The sequence below is a fragment of the Trachypithecus francoisi genome, unplaced genomic scaffold (assembly GCF_009764315.1).
Source record: "Trachypithecus francoisi isolate TF-2019V2 unplaced genomic scaffold, Tfra_2.0 Lachesis_group6, whole genome shotgun sequence".
Taxonomy (NCBI): Eukaryota; Metazoa; Chordata; class Mammalia; order Primates; family Cercopithecidae; genus Trachypithecus; species Trachypithecus francoisi.
Window position 1 is genome coordinate 71,442,534 of NW_022681471.1, and position 23,128 is coordinate 71,465,661.

A 23,128-nucleotide genomic window follows, 5' to 3' on the forward strand; every position below is an offset into this window, starting at 1 on the left:
GAAAGCCCTGGCTGAGGAGGATATGGAGGGAACCTGCTTGGCTGCAACTCTGGAGCTCCAAAGGTACCAGCTGTTCATCTTGTAGGAAGACGCTGGCTCCAACCCATGAAACAGAGCAGGCTCAGGGACGGGCCCCCAACCAGGGCCAGCCCACAGCTCTCTTAAGCTACCGGGATTGTGGGAAGGTACATAATGTGTGCCACACTCACTTCAAAGGTCCTGGAACTTGTCAGTGAGGAACTGCATGGCCGCTGAAACAGAAAGGCAGAACCAGGCACTCCAGACCCGAGGAAACAGAAACCCACCCCCTGCCCCTGTGGGGAACCACCTAGCCCTGCAACCAGAAACCCCTCCAGCCCTGGTACTGACTCACCCACCCATCACCTGAATTAAATGTGGAAATGCCTTCTAAGTGGGAAAGTGGTTCCAGGTGTTGGGGCATCCCAGAACCGTTCAGAACGTGTTTCAAAGACAGATAAGCCAGCCAGCAAGCAAAAACCGTACAAGCCATACGAGGTTGCAGTTAAAGGAAAACACATGAGGTATCTCTAACCGCCCTAAGCAAAGGAGATCTCTGGGACTCGTGGACAAAGTGTACATGGAGTTCAGACGACACATTGCTGTCTGTACACACCCCTAGCTGGAAAGGCACAGAAGGGCTCCAGGGCCAGGCCTGCGTGGTTCTTTTCCCCAGAGGAAAGTCAGTCCTAGTGAAGTTGCCTACACCTGCAGCCCACCCCACCCTGGCATCTGCAGTAAGACACTGCTGTCCATCCTGCCCCAGCCATGGTCCCATTATACCTAGTTGATCTCTAAGGTCCTCAATTTTTTTATTATATTATTATACTTAAGTTCCAGGGTACATGTGCACAATGTGCAGGTTTGTTACATATGTATACATGTTCCATGTTGGTGTGCTGCACCAATTAACTAATCATTTACTTTAGGTATATCTTAATGCTATCCCTCCCTCCTACCCCCACCCCACGACAGGCCCCTGTGTGTGATGTTCCCCACCCTGTGTCCAAGTGTTCTCATTGTTCAGTTCCCACCTATAAGTGAGAACATGCAGTATTTGGTTTTCTGTCCTTGTGGTAGTTTGCTCAGAATGATGGTTTCCGGCTTCATCCACTTCCCTACAAAGGACATGAACTCATCCTTTTATATGGCTGCATAGTAGTCCATAGTGTATATGTGCCACATTTTCTTAATCCAGTCTATCATTGATGGACATTTGGTTTGGTTCCAAGTCTTTGCTATTGTGAATAGTGCCGCAATAAACATACGTGTGTATGTGTCTTTATAGCAGCATGATTTATAATCCTTTGGTTACATACCCAGTAATGGGATGGCTGGGTCAAATGGTATTACTAGTTCTAGATCCTTGAGGAATCACCACACCGTCTTCCACAATGGTTAAACTAGTTTATAGTCCCACAAACAGTGTAAAAGTGTTCCTATTTCTCCACATCCTCTCCAACACCTATTGTTTCCTGACTTTTTAATGATCGCCATTCTAACTGGTGTGAGATGCTATCTCATTGTGGTTTTGATTTGCATTTTACTGATGGCCAGTGATGATGAGCATTTTTTCATGTGTCTGTTGTCTGCATAAATGTCTTCTTTTGAGAAGTGTCTGTTCATATCCTTTGCCCACTTTTTGATGGGGTTGTTTGATTTTTTTCTTGTAAATTTTAAGTTCTTTATAGATTCTGGATATTAGCCCTTTGTCAGATGGGTAGATTGTAAAAATTTTAAATGTAGGTTGCCTGTTCACTCTGATAGTAGTTTATTTTGCTGTGCAGATGCTCTTTCGTTTAATTAGATCCCATTTGTCAATTTTGGTTTTTGTTCCCATTGCTTTTGGTGTTTTAGTCATGAAGTCCTTGCCCATGCCTGTGTCCCGAATGGTATTGCCTATGTTTTCTTCTAGGGTTTTTATGGTTTTAGGTCTAACATTTAAGTCTTTAATCCATCTCAAATTAATTTTTGTATAAGGTGTAAGGAAGGGATCCAGTTTCAGCTTTCTACATATGGCTAGCCAGTTTTCCCAGCACCATTTATTAAACAGGTAATCCTTTCCCCATTTCTTCTTTTTGTCAGGTTTGTCAAAGATCAGATGGTTGTAGATGCGTGATATTATTTTTGAGGGGTCTGTTCTGTTCTATTGGTCTATATCTTTGTTTTGGTACCAGTACCATGCTGTTTTGGTTACTGTAGCCTTGTAGTAGAGTTTGAAGTCAGGTAGCATGATGCCTCCAGCTTTGTTCTTTTGGCTTAGGATTGTCTTGGCAATGCGGGCTCTGTTTTGGTTCCATATGAACTTTAAAGTAGTTTTTTCCAGTTCTGTGAAGAAAGTCATTGGTAGCTTGGTGGGGATGGCATTGAATCTACACATTACCTTGGGCAGTATGGCCATCTTCACGATATTGATTCTTCCTATCCATGAGCATGGAATGTTCTTCCTTTGGTTGTGTCCTCTCATTTCCTTGAGCAATGGTTTGTAGTTCTCCTTGAAGAGATCCTTCACATCCCTTGTAAGTTGGATTCCTACATATTTTATTCTCTTTGAAGCAATTGTGATTTGGCTTTCTATTTTTCTGTTATTGGTGTATAGGAATGCTTGTGATTTTTGCACATTTATTTTGTATCCTGAGACTTCACTGAAGTTGCTTATCAGCTTAAGGAGATTTGGGGCTGTGATGGTGGGGTTTCCTAAACATACAATCATGTCATCTGCAAACAGGGAAAATTTGACTTCCTCTTTTCCCAATTGAATATCCTTTATTTCTTTCTCCTGCCTGATTGCCCTGGCCAGAACTTCCAACACTATGTTAAATAGGAGTGGTAAGAGAGGTGCATCCCTGTCTTGTGCCAATTTTCGAAGGGAATGCTTCCAGCTCTTGCCCATTCAGCATGATATTGGCTGTGGGTTTGTCATAAATAGCTCTTATTATTTTGAGATACGTCCCATCAATACCTAGTTTATCGAGAGTGTTTAGCATGAAGCACTGTTGAATTTTGTCAAAGGCCATTTCTGCATCTATTGAGATAATCATATGGTTTTTGTCTTTGGTTCTGTTTACATGCTGGACTACGTTTATTGACTTGCATATGTTGAACCAGCCTTGCATCCCAGGATGAAGCCAACTTGATTGTGATCGATAAGCTTTTTGATGTGCTGCTGGACTCGGTTTGCCAGTATTTTATTGAGGATTTTTGCATCGATGTTCATCAGGGATATTGGTCTGAAATTCTCTTTTTTTGTTGTGTCTCTACCAGGCTTTGGTATCAGGATGATGCTGGCCTCATAAAATGAGTTAGGGAGTAATCCCTCTTTTTCTATTGATTGGAATAGTTTCAGAAGGAATGGTACCAGCTCCTCTTTGTACCTCTGTTAGAATTCGGCTGTGAATCTGTCTGGTCCTAGACTTTTTGGGTTGGTAGGCTATTAATTGTTGCCTCAGTGTCAGAGCCTGTTATTGGTATCTTCAGGGTTTAGTCTTGGGAGGGTGTATGTGTCCAGGAATTTATCCATTTCTTCTAGATTTTCTAGTTTATTTGCATAGAGGTGTTTATAGTATTCTCTCTTGGTAGCCTGTAATTCTGTGGGATCGGTAGTGATATCCCCTTTATCATTTTTTATTGCATCTATTTGATTCTTCTCTCTTTTCTTCTTTATTAATCTTGCTAGTGGTCTATCAATTTTGTTGATCTTTTTGAAAAGCCAGATCCTGGATTCATTGATTTTTTGAAGGGTTTTTTGTGTCTCTAGCCCCTTCAATTTTGCTCTGATCTTATTTCTTGCCTTCTGCTTGCTTTTGAATGTGTTTGCCCTTGCTTCTCTAGTTCTTTTAATTGTGATGTTAGCGTATCAATTTTAGATCTTTCCTGCTTTCTCTTGTGGGTATTTACTGCTATAAATTTCCCTCTACACACTGCTTTAAATGTGTCCCAGAGATTCTGGTATGTTGTGTCTTTGTTCTCATTGGTTTCAAAGAACATCTTTATTTCTGCCTTCATTTCGTTATGTACCCAGTAGTCATTCAGGAGCAGGTTGTTCAGTTTTCACGTAGTTGAGCAGTTTTGAGTGAGTTTCTTAATCCTGAGTTCTAGTTTGATTGCACTGTGGTCTGAGAGATAGTTTGTTATAATTTCTGTTCTTTTACATTTGCTGAGGAGTGCTTTACTTCCAATTATGTGGTCAATTTTGGAATAAGTGCGATGTGGTGCTGAGAAGAATGTATATTCTGTTGATTTGGGGTGGAGAGTTCTGTAGATGTCTATTAGGTCCACTTGGTGCAGAGCTGGGTTCAGTTCCTAGATATCCTTGTTAACTTTCTGTCTCGTTGATCTGTCTAATGTTGACAGTGGGGTGTTGAAGTCTCCCATTATTAGTGTGTGGGAGTCTAAGTCTCTTTGTAGGTCTCTAAAGACTTGCCTTATGAATCTGGGTGCTCCTATTTGGGGTTCATATATATTTACGATAGTTAGCTCTTCTTGTTGAATTGATCCCTTTATCATTATGTAGTGGCCTTCTTTGTCTGTTTTGATCTTTGTTGGTTTAAAGTCTGTTTTATCAGAGACTAGGATTGCAACCCCTGCTTTTTTGTTTTGTTTTGTTTTGTTTTCCATTTGCTTGGTAGATCTTCCTCCATCCCTTTATTTTGAGCCTATATGTGTCTCAGCACATGAGATGGATCTGCTGAATACAGCCCACTGATGTGTCTTGACTCTTTATCCAAATTGCCAGTCTGTGTCTTTTAATTGGAGCATTTAGCCCATTTACACTTAAGGTTAATATTGTTATGTGTGAACTTGATCCTGTCATTATGATGTTAGCTGGTTATTTTGCTTGTTAGTTGATGCAGTTTATTCCTAGCATCAATGGTCTTTACAATTTGGCAGGTTTTTGCAGTGGCTGGTACCGGTTGTTCCTTTCCATGTTTAGTGATTCCTTCAGGAGCTCTTGTAAGGTAGGCCTAGTGGTGACAAAATCTCTCAGCATTTGCTTGTCTGTAAAGGATTGTATTTCTCCTTCACTTATGAAGCTTAGTTTGGCTGGATATGAAATTCTGGGTTGAAAATTCTTTTCTTTAAGGTTGTTGAATATTGGCCCCCACTCTCTTCTGGCTTGTAGAGTTTCTGCCAAGAGATCCGCTGTTAGTCTGATGGGCTTCCCTTTGTGGGTAACCAGACCTTTCTCTCTGGCTGCCCTTAACATTTTTTTCCTTCATTTCAACTTTGGTGAATCTGATGATTATGTGTCTTGGTGTTGCTCTTCTCAAGGAGTTTCTTTGTGGTGTTCTCTGTATTTCCTGAATTTGAATGTTGGCCTGCCTTGCTAGATTGAGGAAGTTCTCCTGGATAATATCCTGAAGAGTGTTTTCCAACTTGGTTCCATTCTCCCCGTCACTTTCAGGTACACCAATCAGACGTAGATTTAGTCTTTTCACATCGTCTCATATTTCTTGGAGGCTTTGTTCATTTCTTTTTACTCTTTTTTCTCTAAACTTCTCTTCTTGCTTCATTTCATTCATTTGATCTTCAATCACTGATACCCTTTCTTCCAGTTGATCAAATCAGCTGCTGAAGGTTTTGCATGCGTCATGTAATTCCCGTGCCATGGTTTTCAGCTCCATCAGGTCATTTAAGGTCTTCTCTACACTGTTTATTCTAGTTAGCCATTCATCTAATCTTTTTTCAAGGTTTTTAGCTTCTTTGTGATGGGTTCGAACATCCTCCTTTAGCTCAGAGAAGTTTGTTATTACGGATCATCTGAAGCCTTCTTCTCTCAACTTGTCAAAGTCATTCTCCATCCAGCTTTGTTCCATTGCTGGCGAGGAGCTTCATTCCTTTGGAGGAGAAGAGGTGCTCTGATTTTCAGAATTTTAGCTTTTCTGCTCTGGTTTCTCCCCATCTTTGTGGTTTTATCTACCTTTGGTCTTTGATGATGGTGATGTACAGATGGGGTTTTGGTGTGGATATCCTTTCTGTTTGTTAGTTTTCCTTCTGACAGTCAGGACCCTCAGCTGCAGGCCTGTTGGAGTTTGCTGGAGGTCCACTCCAGACCCTGTTTGCCTGGGTATCACCAGTGGAGTCTGCAGAACAGCAAATGTTGTTGCCTGATCCTTTCTCTGGAAGCTTCATCTCAGAGGGGCACCTGGCTGTATGAGGTGTCAGTCGGCCCCTACTGGGAGGTGTCTCCCAGTTAGGCTGCTCGGGGGTCAGGGACCACTTGAGGAGGCAGTCTGTCCGTTCTCAGATCTCATACACCATGCTGGGAGGACCACTACTCTCTTCAAAGCTGTCAGACAGGGACTTTTAAGCCTGCAGAAGTTTCTTCTGCCTTTTGTTCAGCTATGCCCTGCCTCCAGAGTTGGAGTCTACAGAGGCAGGCAGGCCTCCTTGAGCTGCAGTGGGCTCCACCCAGTTTGAACTTCATAGCTGCTTTGTTTACCTACTCAAGCTTCAGCAATGGTGGAAGCCCCTCTCCCAGCCTCGCTGCCACCTTGCAGTTCGATCTCAGACTGCTGTGCTAGCAGTGAGCGAGGCTCCATGGGGGTGGGACCCTCTGAGTCAAGCATGGGATATAATCTCCTGGTGTGCTGTTTGCTAAGACTGTCAGAAAAGCACAGTATTAGGGTGGGAGTGTCCCAATTTTCGAGGTACCATCTGTCACAGCTTCCCTTGGCTAGGAAAGGGAATTCCCCTACCCCTCACAATTCCCAGATGAGGTGATGCCCCACCCTGCTCCATGGGCTGCACCCACTGTCTGATAAGTGCCAGTGAGATGAACCTGGTACCTCAGTTGGAAATGCAGAAATCACCCGTCTTCTGTGCCACTTACGCTGGGAGCTGAAGACTGGAGCTGTTCCTATTCGGCCATCTTGGAACCTCCCCTCAGGTCCTCAGTTTTCCTCTGCAGCAGGATGCACTAGACAAGCAGACACCGGAGGAAGAGAATGGTTAGTCTATTCTGGCCTGCTCTCTCACCATCTTCCCTGTCTCCCCCAGCCCTTATAGCCCCCACAGCCTGCAGCCCAGTGGTGAGGTGGGTTGGCACAGAACCCTCAATGGAAAGAAGGCATCCACTCTCCATGGGGTATGGAAGTTGGAGGTGGGAGAGATGCAGAAATCAGTTTAACCTGGACATGGATCCCACCATCTAGTGTGGACTTGGATTACTATGATCCACACAAAGCATTACTCGAGGACAGCCCTGAGTTCCCGGGGGCTCCTGCTGCCTTTCCAGTCTTGGGGGATTGGACAGTTGGCTGCTGGTCACCTGAAAGAAAACACAAAATCCAGCTTCTAAGCCTTCGAGTGAGGTGGAAGGGGCCTAGCAGGGTCTAATGTGAGGAAGCATTATCCTGTGCTGGCAACACATTGCCCCTGCTCTGCCCAGCAACTCCAACCCTCCCTCTGGAACTGTCTTCCCTGTTCCCCAGTGTGAGACCATCGGCACCTGGTGGCCTGCTAGCATTGTGGCTCCGGGTAAGATGCCAACAGCAGGGCAGCCACAGGCAGGCCCTGGGAGGAGCACTGTGACTGAGCAGGACTTAATAGAAAAGGACTCAGTGCCACTGAAACTCTCCTTCCAGAGCTGGAGTTTGGGGTGGGGCTCCAAATCGCTCCCCACCACACAAATCCTACTCAGAGAGGGTGATGTGGCTTCAGGCCAGCCCTGTCAACCCTCCATTTCCCATGGGACAGCTTCCTGGGTGGGCAGGGAAGCCTGGGTGCCAGGTTGAGCTTCCAGAAGTGACAGAGCCAGAGGTTTCCCTCCCGACCCCTCTCCCCTCCACACCTATTAAACACACAAGACTCACTAGAGAATGCATGGTGTCAGGAAACAAGGCTTCTCAAGCTCAACGCTAAGGGCTGTGAGGTTCCTGGAACTTGGGGAGTTCTGATGGTGGGATCGCCACTGCTGCATTCTCCACAAGTCACAGACAGGGAAATCGGCTGGGGCTTCTGTTTGGGAAGCTAAAATAGAAACTTCAGAGTCGGGTGGGCAGTGGAGGCTGGCAGTAAGTACAAGTGAGGAGGGGTTGTGTTAAAGTGGAGACTCCAGACTAATCTCATTAGCACTTTCTCCCTCAGTCAGCCCCAAGACAGGAGGGCTTGCTTAACAGCTAGGGAAGGAGGAATTGGGAAGTTGATGAGTCTAGATGCCCAAGCTTTGCGCCCCACACATTAAGGAGTCCCCCGATCCAAACCAGCTGCCAACCCTGCCCTCCATCCCCGCTCCTCTCTGGGGGCAGAATCTGGCCAACTGCAGTGTCCAGGGCCGGGCTTGACACACACAAAGTGCTCCCTTTAATGTGTGCCCCTCTGAGGAGGACCCCAATCGGGCATCCTAGTGTCCCTGGGCTCCCAAAGAAAACCTGTGAGCAAGGGATAGAGGGGGCATGGGCAAAGAGGGTGTGCTGGAAGAGAGGTGGGTGGGGGGAGACAGAAGAGAAAGAGGAGGAGGAGAGCAAGGAGGAGAAGGAGGAGTGCGTGAAGAGAATCTACTTACTTGGGCCCTTGGAACCTCATCTCTATTGGGTCATTATCTTCTCTGGCCGCAGCCTGGGACTCCCTGGCTTTCCTTTCTGGAGGTTTCTTCCCAGGGCTGCTGTGCTTGGGCTCCTTGGGTCTCGGGGAGTTCCCCAGGAGCCCCACACCAGACGCTGGCGGGAAGCTGGACAGATCAGGTGAAACTGCAGAGAGTCTCTGCCCCTAGGCAGGAAAGTCTCCCTGCAGGGCCAATTTTGGCACATCCCCTAGGGATTTCCTCTCCTGGGTCACCTTCCTTCCTGGAGGGCTCTGGGGCAGGGGCCCTGTAACTGCAGCTCCTGAGCAGCTGGGCCTGACCCCCATCTTTCCCCACACCACGCTCTGCATTTTCTTCAAGGAAGACGTGTCCAGCTCTTCCACGGCTGGCCTCTCCACGGCTGGGGTGAGTCTGCAGGGAGGAAAGGTCAGGAGAGGTCCCTGAACCTGAAGATAACTCTCCCTGAGGTAGAAACTCGGTTGTCTGCAAGTGTCTGCTGGCTTTTTGGGACTTCCCTGCTTGGACTGCCTTCCTTCTTTGGTGAAAATGATCACCCTAATCAACAGTAAGATGCTGTTCTCATCTGCGGAATCAGAGTCTTGCGTAGACAGCCCGGCAGGCCCTTCCTCGGAGGGCTGCTGGGAATCCAAGCAGACGCTGCATCTGCTCTTCGAGCCCCTCTCGGGGTTCTCTCAGGCTGGGCCTGTTCCAGGACCACCGAGGTGAAGAGGGCCGACGGAGTCCTGTTGCCATTCTCCCAGGCTGGGGCCCAGTGCACCTCTCCCACTGGGACCGACCTCCAGGTCTGCCCCAATGTCAGCAGACCTTTCGGCAGCAGTGCCTTCTAGGGATGGGTGTCTCTGGATGCTGGGTGGCGGCATGACTCACCGTGTTTAACCTGTAACAGCTTTGGGTAGCTCACAGTCAAGGCTCACAGGGAGGCTCACAGTCAAGAAGCAAGGGTTTTAGGTTTGTTTCTGCTAGTGCTGTGAAAGCCTCTGCTCCACACGAAGAGCTAGCACCCAATAGAAACATGGGCAGAGAGGCTCACAGTCAAGAAGCAGGGGTTTTAGGTTTGATCGGTTTCAGTGTGCACATCTTTCAGCTCCCTGAATAAACGTATTACAAGTATTTTATTCTTGGCTTGATATTCTAAATACGTTGGTTTCCCGGGTGTCTTTTTTCCGATAGTTTGCTGTTTGGGCATAGAAAAGCAAGTGATTTTTGCATGTTGCTTTTCCATTCCGCAACTTTGCTGACTTTGTCTATTGGTTTTTGATCGGTTTTTGATGCAGTGTACATTAGGGTTTTCTCTGTGTGACATCATACCATCAGCAAGTAGAGATAATTGAGCTTCTTACTCTCCAATTTGACGCCTTTTATTTCTTTTTCTTACAATACATGATCAAATCGACACGTGGTTGTGTGTCCCACGTATGTGTGTGTGTGTGCGTGCATGAGTGTGTGCATACATGCACACACGCTTGTGGGCTGGTGCCCATGTATACCCCCACTTGGAAATAAAATTAATCGGGGATGCTCTCCCTTGAGGGAGAAAGGGCAGATTCACAGAGTGAAGGCAGTGGTGAAGGATCCGTGAAGGCTCCAATGCACAAAAGCAGGGCTGAGATCTACCTTAAACAAGAGGTATTTTTCAATTCTAAACCCTAGGAGGGCATGGAGTGGGACAAACTCTTAGAAAAAAAATTCTGGCCTGCCAAACCAGCACACCCATATGCTAATCAACCCTTGTGGGCACAGTCATGTGCCGATTTGATCACCTATTTTAAGAAAAAGAAATAAAAAGGATTCAAATTGGAAACTAAGAAGCTCAGTTTTCTCGGCTTGCAGATGACATGATCTCACCTAGAGAAAACCCTGATGTACACTGCACCAAAAAACAATCAAAACCAATAAACAAAGTCAGCAAAGTTACAGAGTGCAAAAGCAATATGTGAAAATCATTTGCATTTCTGTGCCCGAACAACAAACTATCCGAAAAAGACACTGCAGAAACCAACGTATTTAGAATATCAAGCCAAGAATAAAACCCGTGGAACATGCTTATTCAGGGAGCTGAAAGGTGTGCACACTGAAACCGATCAAACACTGATGAAACACGCAGAAGACCAATAAATGGAGATACATCCCATGTTCATGGACGGGAACACGGTTAACATGTAGGTGCTACACAAAGCCATTACATGTTCAATGCGGTGAGTCCCTAGGAAATCGACAGTGGTGTTTTTCACAACACTAGCAAAAACAACCCTAAAATCCCTGCTTCTTGACTGTGAGCCTCTCTTCCCATGTTTCTATCGGGTGCTAGCTCTTCGTGTGGAACAGGCTTGCAGCTCCTCTGTGAGCCCGGTGCTTCTCCTGCATCATGAAGCGGGCCATCACCAGATGCTGAATTTGCCAATACATTTACCTTGAACTTCCCAGTCTGCAGAACTGTGGGAAATAAACATTTGTTCTTTAAGCCACCCAGTCTATGGTGCTTTGTTATAGCAGCCTGAACTGACTAAGATACTAATTATCAGGGAAACACAAATGAGAACCACAATGTCGCCTCATGCCTGTTGGGATGGCCACTATTAAGAAGAAAAAAAAAAACCAGAAACTGGAATCCCTGTACACTATTGGGGATAGTGCACCCACTATTAAAAACAGTATGGGAATTTCTCCAAAATTTAAAAATAGAATTACTTCAATACGATACATCAATCCGACCTCTGGGTATATATCCAGAAGACCTGAAAAAGGATCTTGAATATGTATTTGCACACCCATGTTCACAGCAGTATTATTCACAATAGCCAGGAGGTAGAAACAACCTGACTCTCCATGAATGGATGCATGGATTTTACAAGATGGCATATACATCCAATGGAATATTATTTGGCTTTTAAAAAAGGAAATCCTGTCATATGATACAACATGAATGAGACTTCAAGACATTATGCTAAGTGAAATAAGCCAGTCACAAAAAGAAAATCATTGCATGATTATACTTACATGAGGTACTTTAAAAAGTCAAACTCTTAGAAACAAAAAGTAGAAGGATGATTGCCAAGGGCTGTGGAGAGCAGGAGAAAGGGGAGTTGTTGTTCAGTGAGTGTAAATCAGTTTTGCAGGATGAAAATGTTCTAGAGATCAGTTGCACAATAACGTTCACATAGGTAACACTACTGTACTGTACACTTAAAAATGATTACGATGGTATGTTTTATATTACTTTTTACCACAATCAAAAAAGTTCTATCCAGAGAAATTAGGTAAGAAAAAATACCAAAGGGCGTTCAAACTAGTAAGGGAGATGTAAAGTTATCTCTATTCACAGATGACACAATTCTGTACATAGAAAATCCGAAAGAATCTACAAAACCATTACTAAAGCTAATAAACAAATTAATACACAAATTCAACCAGGTTGCAGAGAATAGGATGGATCAAAATGCAAAAATTATAAAAAATACTGTATGATTCCATTTATATGAGGTACCTAGAGTAATCTAATTCATATCGACAGAAAGTAGAATGCTGTGTGCCAGCATCTGAGTAGGGGAAGAGGAAATGTGGGGGTTATTTCATGAGTACATAGTTTCCATTTGGGAAGATGAAACAACTTGTAGAGACAGATAGTGGTGACAGTTGTACAGCAATAGGGATGTAGTTAATACTACTAAACTGTATGCTTAACAATAGTTAAAGTTATACATTTATAAATTTCTTTGTAACAAGAAAACAGATTTACTGATTTTAAGAGAAAGGACACTATTTTGTTTTGAAAAAGACAGGAAAGCTAGCCTGAGTACATGTCTGAAATACTCAGAAAAATCCTACTCGTATCTTTAGTACATTCCAATAATTTGTTTAAACAACACACTAAAAGTTAATAAATATTTTTATAATTCTAAAAGTCTCACAGTTATTGTACAATGCAAATCACCCACAAGCTATTATTTAGCTCATGGCAATTTTGTGAGAATATGATGTATAAAAGATTTAGCGTTTCTCACAAAAATCACATCAGGAAATACATATTTACAAAACCAAATACCTTATACAAAAACCCATCATGTTATTTAGTAAATGTGTTTTTAAATAGTTAAGAAGTTTATTTGGCTGGGCTCGGTGGCTCATGCCTGTAATCCCAGCACTTTGGGAAGCCAAGGCGGGTGGATCACCTGAGGTCAGGAGTTCAAAATCAACCTGGCCAAGATAGTGAAACCTACCCTTTATTAAAAATACAGAAATTACAGGGACGTGGTGGCAGGCGCCTGTAATCCCAGCTACTTGGGAGACTGAGGCAACAGAATCACTTGAACCCAGGAAACGGAGGTTGGGGTGAACTGAGATCGCACCACTGCACTCCAGCCTGGGCGACAGAGTGAGATTCCATCTCAAATAAAAAAATAAAAATAAAAAGTTTATTCAACTGTAGTCCAAACTTGGAAAAGAATATTATATTATCACACATGTACTATCTCTATGAAAGTTGCTTACCACATTCATATAACATAGCCAGACAATTATAAAATGTGTTCAGTATCTTTTAGTGTTACTATGTTCTATGCTTACGGGAGTGAATAATGCAATCTGCCTAATTTAAGTGAAATTTAAATGATGGCACTTAAAAAATACAGTATCTTAAAAAACACAATGAAATAAGTTTTGGTTTCTGGTTCCAAAATGGTGGCATAGGTGGAAGCTGGCTTCACTGCACCTCACAGAAAAACAAAAACAAATATATGAAGCCAAGATTATCACCTGCAATATCCCTGAACTCAACTATGAGGATGAGTCAGTTCCCAGGGCCACAGAGAAGTGAAAAAACTCCAAGCACACAATAAGAGAATTGGATTTCCATATCTGCAACACCTTCCCCCTAAATCTGCTTGGCACCACGTGTATGGAAAATTTCCCTTGAGTCATGGTTTCTTCACTGGAAGAACTGATACTGAGGTGACGGTCAGCTTCCGCACCATCTTGGGTTCCCTGACAGGATACCTGTTCCTGACTCAACCCACAGGAAGCATCATGAATGCCTGAGGGGAGAAATGTCCCTGAAGACAGCCAGAGACAAAACGGGGAGGCGGAACTATCATCCTCAGCCCTGGAACCTCTGCTCTGTAACTCAGCCAGAGGAGATGCCAAATCAGAGTGGCTGTTCAGCAGCGCCACACTGTAGGTGGTATGTTCCACAGGCCTCCTGGACTTGGACCCTTAGCCAGCTTTTCTACACTGCCAAGATACCACCTTTGGGACCTCCCCCATTCTGGATGGGCTGCACTCTGATCAGTTGCTTGAGACAAAGCAAATGGGCTTACAGCACCATCTAATGCTGTAAAGGAGGCAGTGGCCTAGCAGAAAAAAATAAGGCATTCAACAGGTAAATTACACAGAATCTCTAAGCAAACATAAAAATCCAGACAAGCCAGACAGAGAAGATTGGAATAAATAACAAATCCTTTAGGTATTTTATTTGTAACTGCTGTGAATGAAATTACATTCTTGATTTCTTTTTCAGAGTGTTCACTGTTGGCATATAGAAATGCTACTGATTTATGTGTGTTGATTTTGTATCCTGCAACTTATGTGAATTTGTTCATCAGTTAGAATTATTTATTGGTGGACTCGTTAGGTTTTTGCAAATACAAGATCATGTCATCTGCAAACAAGTGGAAGGATAATTACCAGAGGGTGGAAAGGGTAGTGAGGTGTGAGGAAGAGTTAGGGGTCTGTATGTTCCTTCTATACTCAGTTTTGTGAGGGCTTTCACCATAAAGGAATTTTGAATTTTATCCAATGCTTTTTTACAGCATCAATTGAAATGATCATATGGCTGTTGTCCTTCATTCTGTTGATATAGTGTATCACACTGATTGATCTCCATATGTTGAACCATCCTTGGATCCCAGGAATAAATCCCACTTGGTCATGATGATGACTGAACGCCTTTCCTCTAACATTTGGAACACAACAAGATGCCCACGTTCACCCCTTTTTTTCAACATGGTACTGGAAGTCCTACCTAGAGTGATCAGACAGGAGAAAGAAATAAAAGGCATCCAAAGATCAGATGGTCGTAGATGTGTGGTGTCATTTCTGAGGCCTCTGTTCTGTTCCATTGGTCTATATCTGTTTTGGTACCAGTACCATGCTGTTTTGGTTGCTGTAGCCTTGTAGTATAGTTTGAAGTCAGGTAGCATAATGCCTCCAGCTTTGTTCTTTTTGCTTAGGATTGTCTTGGCTATGCGGGCTCTGTTTGGGTTCCATATGAACTTTAAGGTAATTTTTTTCCAATTCTGTGAAGAAAGTCATTGGTAGTTTGATGGGGATAGCACTGAAGCTATAAATTAGTTTGGGCAGTATGGCCATTTTCACGATATTGATTCTTCCTATCCACGAGCCTGGAATGTTCTTCCATTTGTTTGTGTCCTCTTTTATTTCTTTGAGCAGTGGTTTGTAGTTCTCCTTGAAGAGGTCCTTCACATCCCTTGTAAGTTGGATTCCTAGGTATTTTATTCTATTTGTAGTAATTGTGAATGGGAGTTCACTCATGATTTGGCTCTCTGTTTGTCTATTATTGGTGTATAAGAATGCTTGTGATTTTTGCACATTGATTTTGTATCCTGAGACTTTGCTGAAGTTGCGTATCAGCTTAAGGAGATTTTGGGCTGAGATGACAGGGGTTTCTAAATATACAATCATGTCATCTGCAAACAGAGACAATTTGACTTTCTCTTTTCATAATCAAATACCCTTTATTTCTTTCTCTTGCCTGATTACCCTAGCCAGAACTTCCAACACTATGTTGAATAGGAGTGGTGAGAGAAGGCATCTTTGTCTTTTGCTGATTTTCAAAGGGAATGCTTCCAGTTTTTGCCCATTCAGTATGATATTGGCTGTGGGTTTGTTATAAATAGCTCTTATTGTTTTGAGATACGTTCCATCAATACCTAGTTATTGAAAGTTTTTAGCATGAAGGGGTGTTGAATTTTGTCAAAGGCCTTTTCTGCATCTATTGAGATAATCATGTGGTTTTTGTCTTTGGTTCTGTTTATGTGATGGATTACGTTCATTGATTTGTGCATGTTGAACCAGCCTTGCATCCCAGGGATGAAGCCAACTTGATCGTGGTAGATAAGCTTTTTGATGTGCTGCTGGATTCGGTTTGCCAGGATTTTACTGAGGACTTTCGCATCGATGTTCATCAGGGATATTGGCCTAAAATTCTCTGTTTTTTTGTTGTGTCTCTACCAGGCTTTGGTATCAGAATGATGCTAGCCTCATAAAATGAGTTAGGGAGGGTTCCCTCTTTTTCTATTGATTGAAATGGTTTCCGAAGGAATGGTACCAGCTCCTCTTTGTACGTCTGGCATGGGGAAAGGATTCCCTATTTAATAAATGGTGCTGGGAAAACTGACTAGCCATATGTAGAAAGCTGAAACTGGATCCCTTCCTTACACTGTATACAAAAATTAACTCAAGATGGATTAAAGACTTAAATGTTAGGCCTAAAACCATAAAAACCCTAGAAGAAAATGTAGGCAATACCATTCAGGACATAGGCATGGGCAAAGACTTCATGACTAAAACACCAAAAGCAATGGGAACAAAAGCTAAAACAGACAAATGGGATCTAATTAAACGAAAGAACTTCTGCACAACAAAAGAAACTATCATCAGAGTGAACAGGCAGCCTACAGAATGGGAGAAAATCTTTGCAATCTACCCATCTGACAAAAGGCTAATATCCAGCATCTACAAAGAACTTAAGCAAATTTACAAGAAAAAACAAACAACCCCATTGAAAAGTGGGGAAAGGATATAAACAGACACTTCTCACAATAAGACATTTATGCATCCAGCAGACACATGAAAACATGCTCATCATCACTGGCCATCAGAGAAATGCAAATGAAAACCACAGTGAGATACCATCTCACACCAGTTAGAATGGCGATCATTAAAAAGTCAGGAAACAACAGATGCTGGAGAGGATGTGGAGAAATAGGAATGCTTTTACACTGTTAGTGGGAGTGTAAATTAGTTCAACCATTTTGGAAGACAGTGTGGCGATTCCTCAAGGATCTAGAACTAGAAATATCATTTGACCCAGCAATCCCATTACTGGGCATATAGCCAAAGGATTATAAATCATTCTACGATAAAGACACATGCACACGTATGTTTATAGTGGCACTATTCACAATAGCAAAGACCTGGAACCAACCCAAATGTCTGTCAATGATAGACTGGATTAAGAAAATGTGGCACATATACACCATGGAATACCATGCAGCCATATAAAAGATGAGTTCGTGTCCTTTGCAGGGACATGGATGAAGCTGGAAACCATCATTCTCAGCAAACTATCACAAGAACAGGAAAACAACACTGCATGTTCTCACTCATAAGTGAGAGTTGAACAATGAGAACACTCGGACTCAGGGCGGGGAACATCACACACCAGGCCGGTCAGGAGGTTGGGGTTTGGGGAGGGATAGCACTAGGAAAAATACCTAATGTAGATGATGAGTTGATGGGTGCAGCAAATCAATATGGCACATGTATACCTATGTAACAAACCTGGATTTTGTACACATATACCCAGAAGTTAAAGTATAATTTTATACATATGTGATAAAAAGGAATCCAAATTAGAAAGAAAGAAGTCAAGTATCATGTATTGTTGAATTCAGTTTGCTAGTATTTTGCTGAAGATTTTGCATCAATATTTATGAGAGAAATTGGCCTGTAGCTTTCTTCTTCTTTTTTTTTTTTTTTTTTCTTTAATGTGTCTTTGTCTGTTTTTTGGTATCAGGGCAATCATGGCCTCATAGAATGAGTTTGAAACTATTTCCTCTTCCTCTGTTTTTCAGAATAGTTTGAGTAGGATTAATATTAGTTCTTCTTGATGTTTTTTTCCTTTTTGATGTAGGTGCTTTTAGATATACACTTCTCTCTCAGTACTGCTTTTGCTGTATCCCGTAGTTTGAGTATGTTGTGTTTTCATCATCATTCGTTTCAAGAAATTTTAAATTTCCTCCTTAATTTCTTCAGTGACCCACTGGCCATTCAGGAGCATACTGTTTAATTTCCATGTATTTGTATAGTTTCTAAAATGTCTGTAGTTATTGATCTCTAGTTTTATTCCATTGTGGTCAGAGAAGATGTCTGATGTTATTGCAATTTTTGAATGTTTTAAGATTTGTGACCTCACGTGGTCTATCCTTAAGAATGATCCATGTGCTGAGGAAAATAATATGTATTCTGCAGCCATTGGATGAAATGTTCTGTAAATATCTATTACATCCATTTGCCCTATAGTGCAGATTAAGTCTGATGTTTCTTTGTTGATTTCCTGTCTGGAAGATCTAATGCTGAAAGTGGAATGTTGAAGTCTCCAGCTATTATTGTATTGGGGTCTCTCCCTCTCTTTAGCTCTAGTAATATTTGCTTTCTATATGTGGGTGCTCCAGTGTTGGGTGCATATATATTTACAATTGTTATATCCTCTTGCTCAATTGACCCCTTTATCATTATATGATGACCTTCTTTATCTCTTCTTATAGTCTTTGTCTTGAAATCTATCTTGTCTGACATAAGTATAGCTACAGGTTCTCTTTTTTGGTTTCCATTGGCATGGAATATTTCTTTCCTTCCTTTTATTTTCTGTCTATGTTTGTCTTTATAGGTGATGTGTGTTTCTTATAGAAAACAGATCATTGGGTCTTTTAAAAATATTTATTCAGCTACTCTACATCATTTGATTGGAGACCTGAACTCAGCACTGCACTGGGTCTCACCCATTACCTGGCTGTAAACGATACCCAATTACTGCCTATATGCACTCAAGGCCCTAGGACTCTACAATCAGCAGGTGGCAAAGCCAGCCAGGCCTGTGTCCTTCCCTTCAGGGTGGCTAGTTCCCCCAGATCACAAGTGGGTCCAGAGATGCCCTCTGGGAGCCAGGGACCAGAGTCAAAAACCTTAGAAATCTACCTTGTGCTCTACACTGTTGCAGCTAAGCTGCCACTCAAACCATAAGACAAAGTCCTTCCCACTCTTCCCTACCCTTTCCACAGGCAAAGCAGCCTCTCCCTGTGGGGACTACCACCGCAGGCCCACAGCAAGTATTGCCAGGCTACTGCTTGTGTTCATTTAAGACTGAAGGGTTCCTCAGTCATCTGTGATGAATGCTGCCAGGCCTGGGACTCACCCTTCAGGGCAGTGGGCTCTCCTCTGGCCCACAGGAGGTCCAAAAGTCCCATGCAAGAACCAGGACCTGAACTCAGGGACCCCAAGTGCTCACTTGCTGCTCTGCCCCACTGTGGCCAAGCTGGCACCTAAGGTGCAAGACAAAGTCCCCTTTACTCTTCCCTCTGCTATTCTCCCGGAGAAACTGTCTCTGCCCATAGCCACCGCAGCTGGGAATGTGCTGGGTCTCCCCTGAAGCCATCATGTCTCAGAGTCTCACTCAGGGCCCGTGGTAAACTACCTGAGTATCATTGCAGGTTGCTCAGGGCCCAAGGGCTCTTTAGTCAGCAGGTGATGGATCCTTTCAGGGCTGAGCCCTTCCCTTCAAGGCAGCAGATTCCCTTCTGGCCCAGGGCATATCTAGAGATGTCATCCACGAGCTAGACCCTGAAATGGGGACCTCAGGACTCTGTCCAATGCTGTATCCTACTGTGGCTAAGTTGATGTCCAAGATGCAACACAAAGTCTTCTTTATGCTTCCCTCTCCTCTCCTCAAGTGAAGGAAGGAGTCTCTCCTGGAACTCTGAGCTGTGCTGCTGGGGCTGGGGGAGCCATGGTGCGTGCATTCTCTCAGCCACCTTGGTTGGTGTCTCACCAGGTCGTGGGCTCCCTATGTTCTCTGACTCTGAGCCCAGCATAGCCCTATGAGTTGCAGTCCTTGTGCCCTAGACCACCTGTCTTGTCAAGTTTATTTAGAACCCCAGATCCTGCAGTGGCGAGGCTTGCCAAAACCCAAGTTCTAACCTTTATGATGGGGTGAATCCCCTCTGGCTAGGGCTGGTCTAAATGCTCCCTCTGTGGGCAGGCATCAGCTGGCTTCAGACCAGTTTCGCTTTCTGCTGTGACAGGGCAGCAGTGAGTTCAGCGCAAGTCCCATCAGCACTGAGTCATTGTGAACAATCATTTTAATGTGCTATTAATTAAACAGCAGAAAAACACATAAAAAATTAATGTGCTATGAAATTTGGTTTGTTAGTACTTTGCTGAGGATTTTTGCTTCTATGTTCACTAAGAATATGGGTCTATAATTTTCTCGTAGTGTCCTTTTCTGGCTTTGGCACTAGGGTAATGCTGGCCTTGTAAAATGAGTTTGGAAGTATTCCTTCTTCTTCAGTTTACTGGATGAGTTTGAGAAGGATTGATCTTAATCCTTCTCCAAATGTTTAGTAGAATTCAACAGAAAGCCATCAGGTTCTGGGTTTTTCTTTGATGGCAGACTTTTCATTACTGATTCAATCTTCTTACTCAGTTTTTGTCTGTTCAGACTTTTTATTTCTCTATAATTCAGTCTTGGTATGTTTCATGGATAAAAGATACTTATTCATTTCTTCTGGGTTACCCTATTTGTTGTCATACAATTGCTCATAATACTGTTATAATTCTTTTAATTTCTGTAGCATTGGTTGTAATATATCCTCTTTCATTTCTGTTTTTAGTTAGTCTGTCCTCTTTTTTTTTTTAATCTGGCTAAGCATTTGTCAATTTTGTTGATCTTTACAAAAAAATCAACTCAGATTTGTTGCTATTTTCTATTTTTTTGCAAGTCTCCATTTCATTTATTTGTGCTCGATGTTTATTATTATCTTCCTCCTACTATCTTTGGGCATAGATTGTCTTTTTTCTCTAGTTCCTCGAGGTGTAAAATTCAGTTGTTATTTGAAATCTTTCTTGTTTTTTGATGTAAGCAATTATTGCTACAAACTTCCTCTTACGACTGTGTTTTTCCCGCATTTTTCATGTCTTGGTATGTTTTGAGTCCATTTTCATTTATCTCAAGATAGTTTTTAATTTCCCCTTTAAGTAGTTCTTTGATCAATTGGTTTTTTGGGAACATGTTGTTTCATTGTGTGTATTTGAGAATTTTCTAAAATTCCTCCTGTTATTGATTTCTAAGTTCATAGCATTGTGGTAAGGAAAGATATTTGATATGATTTCAATCTGCTTAAATGTGTTGACTTGTTTTGTGGCCTAACATATAATTTGTCCTGGAGAATGTTCAGTGTGCACTTGAGAAGAATGTGTCTTCTGCTGCTGTTAGGTGGAACATTCTGCACGTCTGTCAGGTCCATTTGCTTTATAGTGTTCAAATGCACCATTTCCTTATAATTTTCTCTCTGAATTTCCATTGTTGACAATGAAATAGTGAAGTATCCTACAAGTGTTGTATTGCAGTGTATTTCTCCCTTCAGATGTATGATTATTTGCTTTATATATTTAGGTGCTCTAATGTTGGGTGCATATGTGTTTATAATTATTATAGCCTCTTGAAGAATTGATCACTTTATCATTATATAATCACCTTCTTTGTCTCATTTTGTAGTTTTTGACTTAAAGTCTATTTTGTCTCATACAAATATAGCCACCCCTGTGATCCTTTTGTTTCCACTTGCATGAAATGTGTTTTTCCATCCCTTCACTTTCAGTCTATGTGTGTCCTAAAGGTGCAGTGGGTCTCTCATAGGCATCATATACTTGGGTCTTGTTTTTTTTTCTTTTTTAATCCACTCAGCCAGGCTATGTCTTTGACTACAGAATTTAATCCATTTATATTTGAGGTAATTATTGATAGGCAAGGACTTACCATTGCCACTTTGCTCATTGTTTCTGGTTGTTTTGTGGATTCCTTGTACCTTTCTTCTTTTGCTGTCTGCCTTCATGATCAAGTGATTTTCCATAGTGATATGCTTCGATTCCCCACTTTTTATCTTTTGTGTACCTACTATAGATTTCTGTTTTATGATTGCCATGAGACTTATATAAAATATCTTATGGTTATAACAGGCTATTCTGAGATGATAACAACTTAACTTTGATTACACACAAAAACTACAATTATGCTCCCTAACTGTCCTTACATTTTATGTTTTTGATGTCAGTATTTACATTTTTTTAATATTTCATACCCCTTAACACATTTTTGTAGCTATACTTTTACAAATAGTTTTGTCGTTTAACCTTCTTACTAAAGACATAAGTGATATACACACCACCATTACAGTAAGAGTATTCTAAGTTTGAACATGTACTTATTTTTACCCATGAGTTTTCTACATTCATGTTTTCTTATTGCTAATTAGCATCCTTTTCTTGTTGAGGTGCAATGGCTCACCCCTGTAGTCCAAGCACTTTGGGAGGCTGAGGCAGGCTGATCACTTGAGACCAGCCTGGGCAACATGGTGAAACACTGTCTCTACAAAAAAAAAAAAAAATAGTTGGGCGTGTCGGTACATGCCTGCAATCCCAGCTTCTCAGGAGGCTGAGGTAGGAGGATTGCTTGAGCCTCGGAAGTCGAGGTTGCAGTGATCCATGATGACACCACTGCACTCCATTCCAGGTGGCGGAGTGAGACCCTATCTCAAAACAAAGAAACGAACAGAAAACAGAACCCCAAAAACAAACAAACTCAAAAACCAGATTGTTTTCTCTCAGCTTGAAGAATTCCCTCTAGCGTTTCTTGTAATGCAATGAGCTACTTTAGGAAGATTATTTTTAATTATTTTATTTATTTATTTATTTATTTATTTATTTTTTATTATACTTTAAGTTCTAGGGCACATGTGCATAACGTTTATATCATGTATAACTCCCCAATGCAATCCCTCCCTCCTCCCCCCTCCCCCTGATAGGCCCCAGTGTGTGATGTTCCCCTTCCCGAGTCCAAGTGATCTCATTGTTCAGTTCCCACCTATGAGTGAGAACATGCGGTGTTTGGTTTTCTCTTCTTGTGATAGTTTGCTAAGAATGATGGTTTCCAGCTGCATCCATGTCCCTACAAAGGACGCAAACTCATCCTTTTTGATGGCTGCATAGTATTCCATGGTGTATATGTGCCACATTTTCTTAATCCAGTCTGTCACAGATGGACATTTGGGTTGATTCCAAGTCTTTGCTATTGTGAATAGTGCCGCAATAAACATACGTGTGCATGTGTCTTTGTAGTAGAGTTATCCTTTCCCCACTTTTTGATGGGGTTGTTTGTTTTTTTCTTGTATATTTGTTTGAGTTCTTGGTAGATTCTGGATATTAGCCCTTTGTCAGATGAGTAGGTTGCAAAAATTTTCTCCCATTCTGTAGGTTGCCTGTTCACTCTGATGGTAGTTCTTTTGCTGTGCAAAAGCTCTTTAGTTTAATTAGATCGCATTTGTCAATTTTGGCTTTTGCTGCCGTTGCTTTTGGTGTTTTAGACATGAAGTCCTTGCCCATGCCTATGTCCTGAATGGTACTACCTAGGTTTTCTTCTAGGGTTTTTATGGTATTAGGTCTAACATTTAAGTCTCTAGTCCATCTTGAATTAATCTTCGTATAAGGAGTAAGGAA

The 23,128-nt window shown here is 42.3% G+C and overlaps 1 pseudogene; it reads right to left on the bottom strand.

Annotated features, from left to right (window-relative positions):
• Positions 1–210: 210 nt before the first annotated feature.
• On the bottom strand, positions 211–9,423 carry LOC117078127 (annotated as a pseudogene).
• Positions 9,424–23,128: the final 13,705 nt, after the last annotated feature.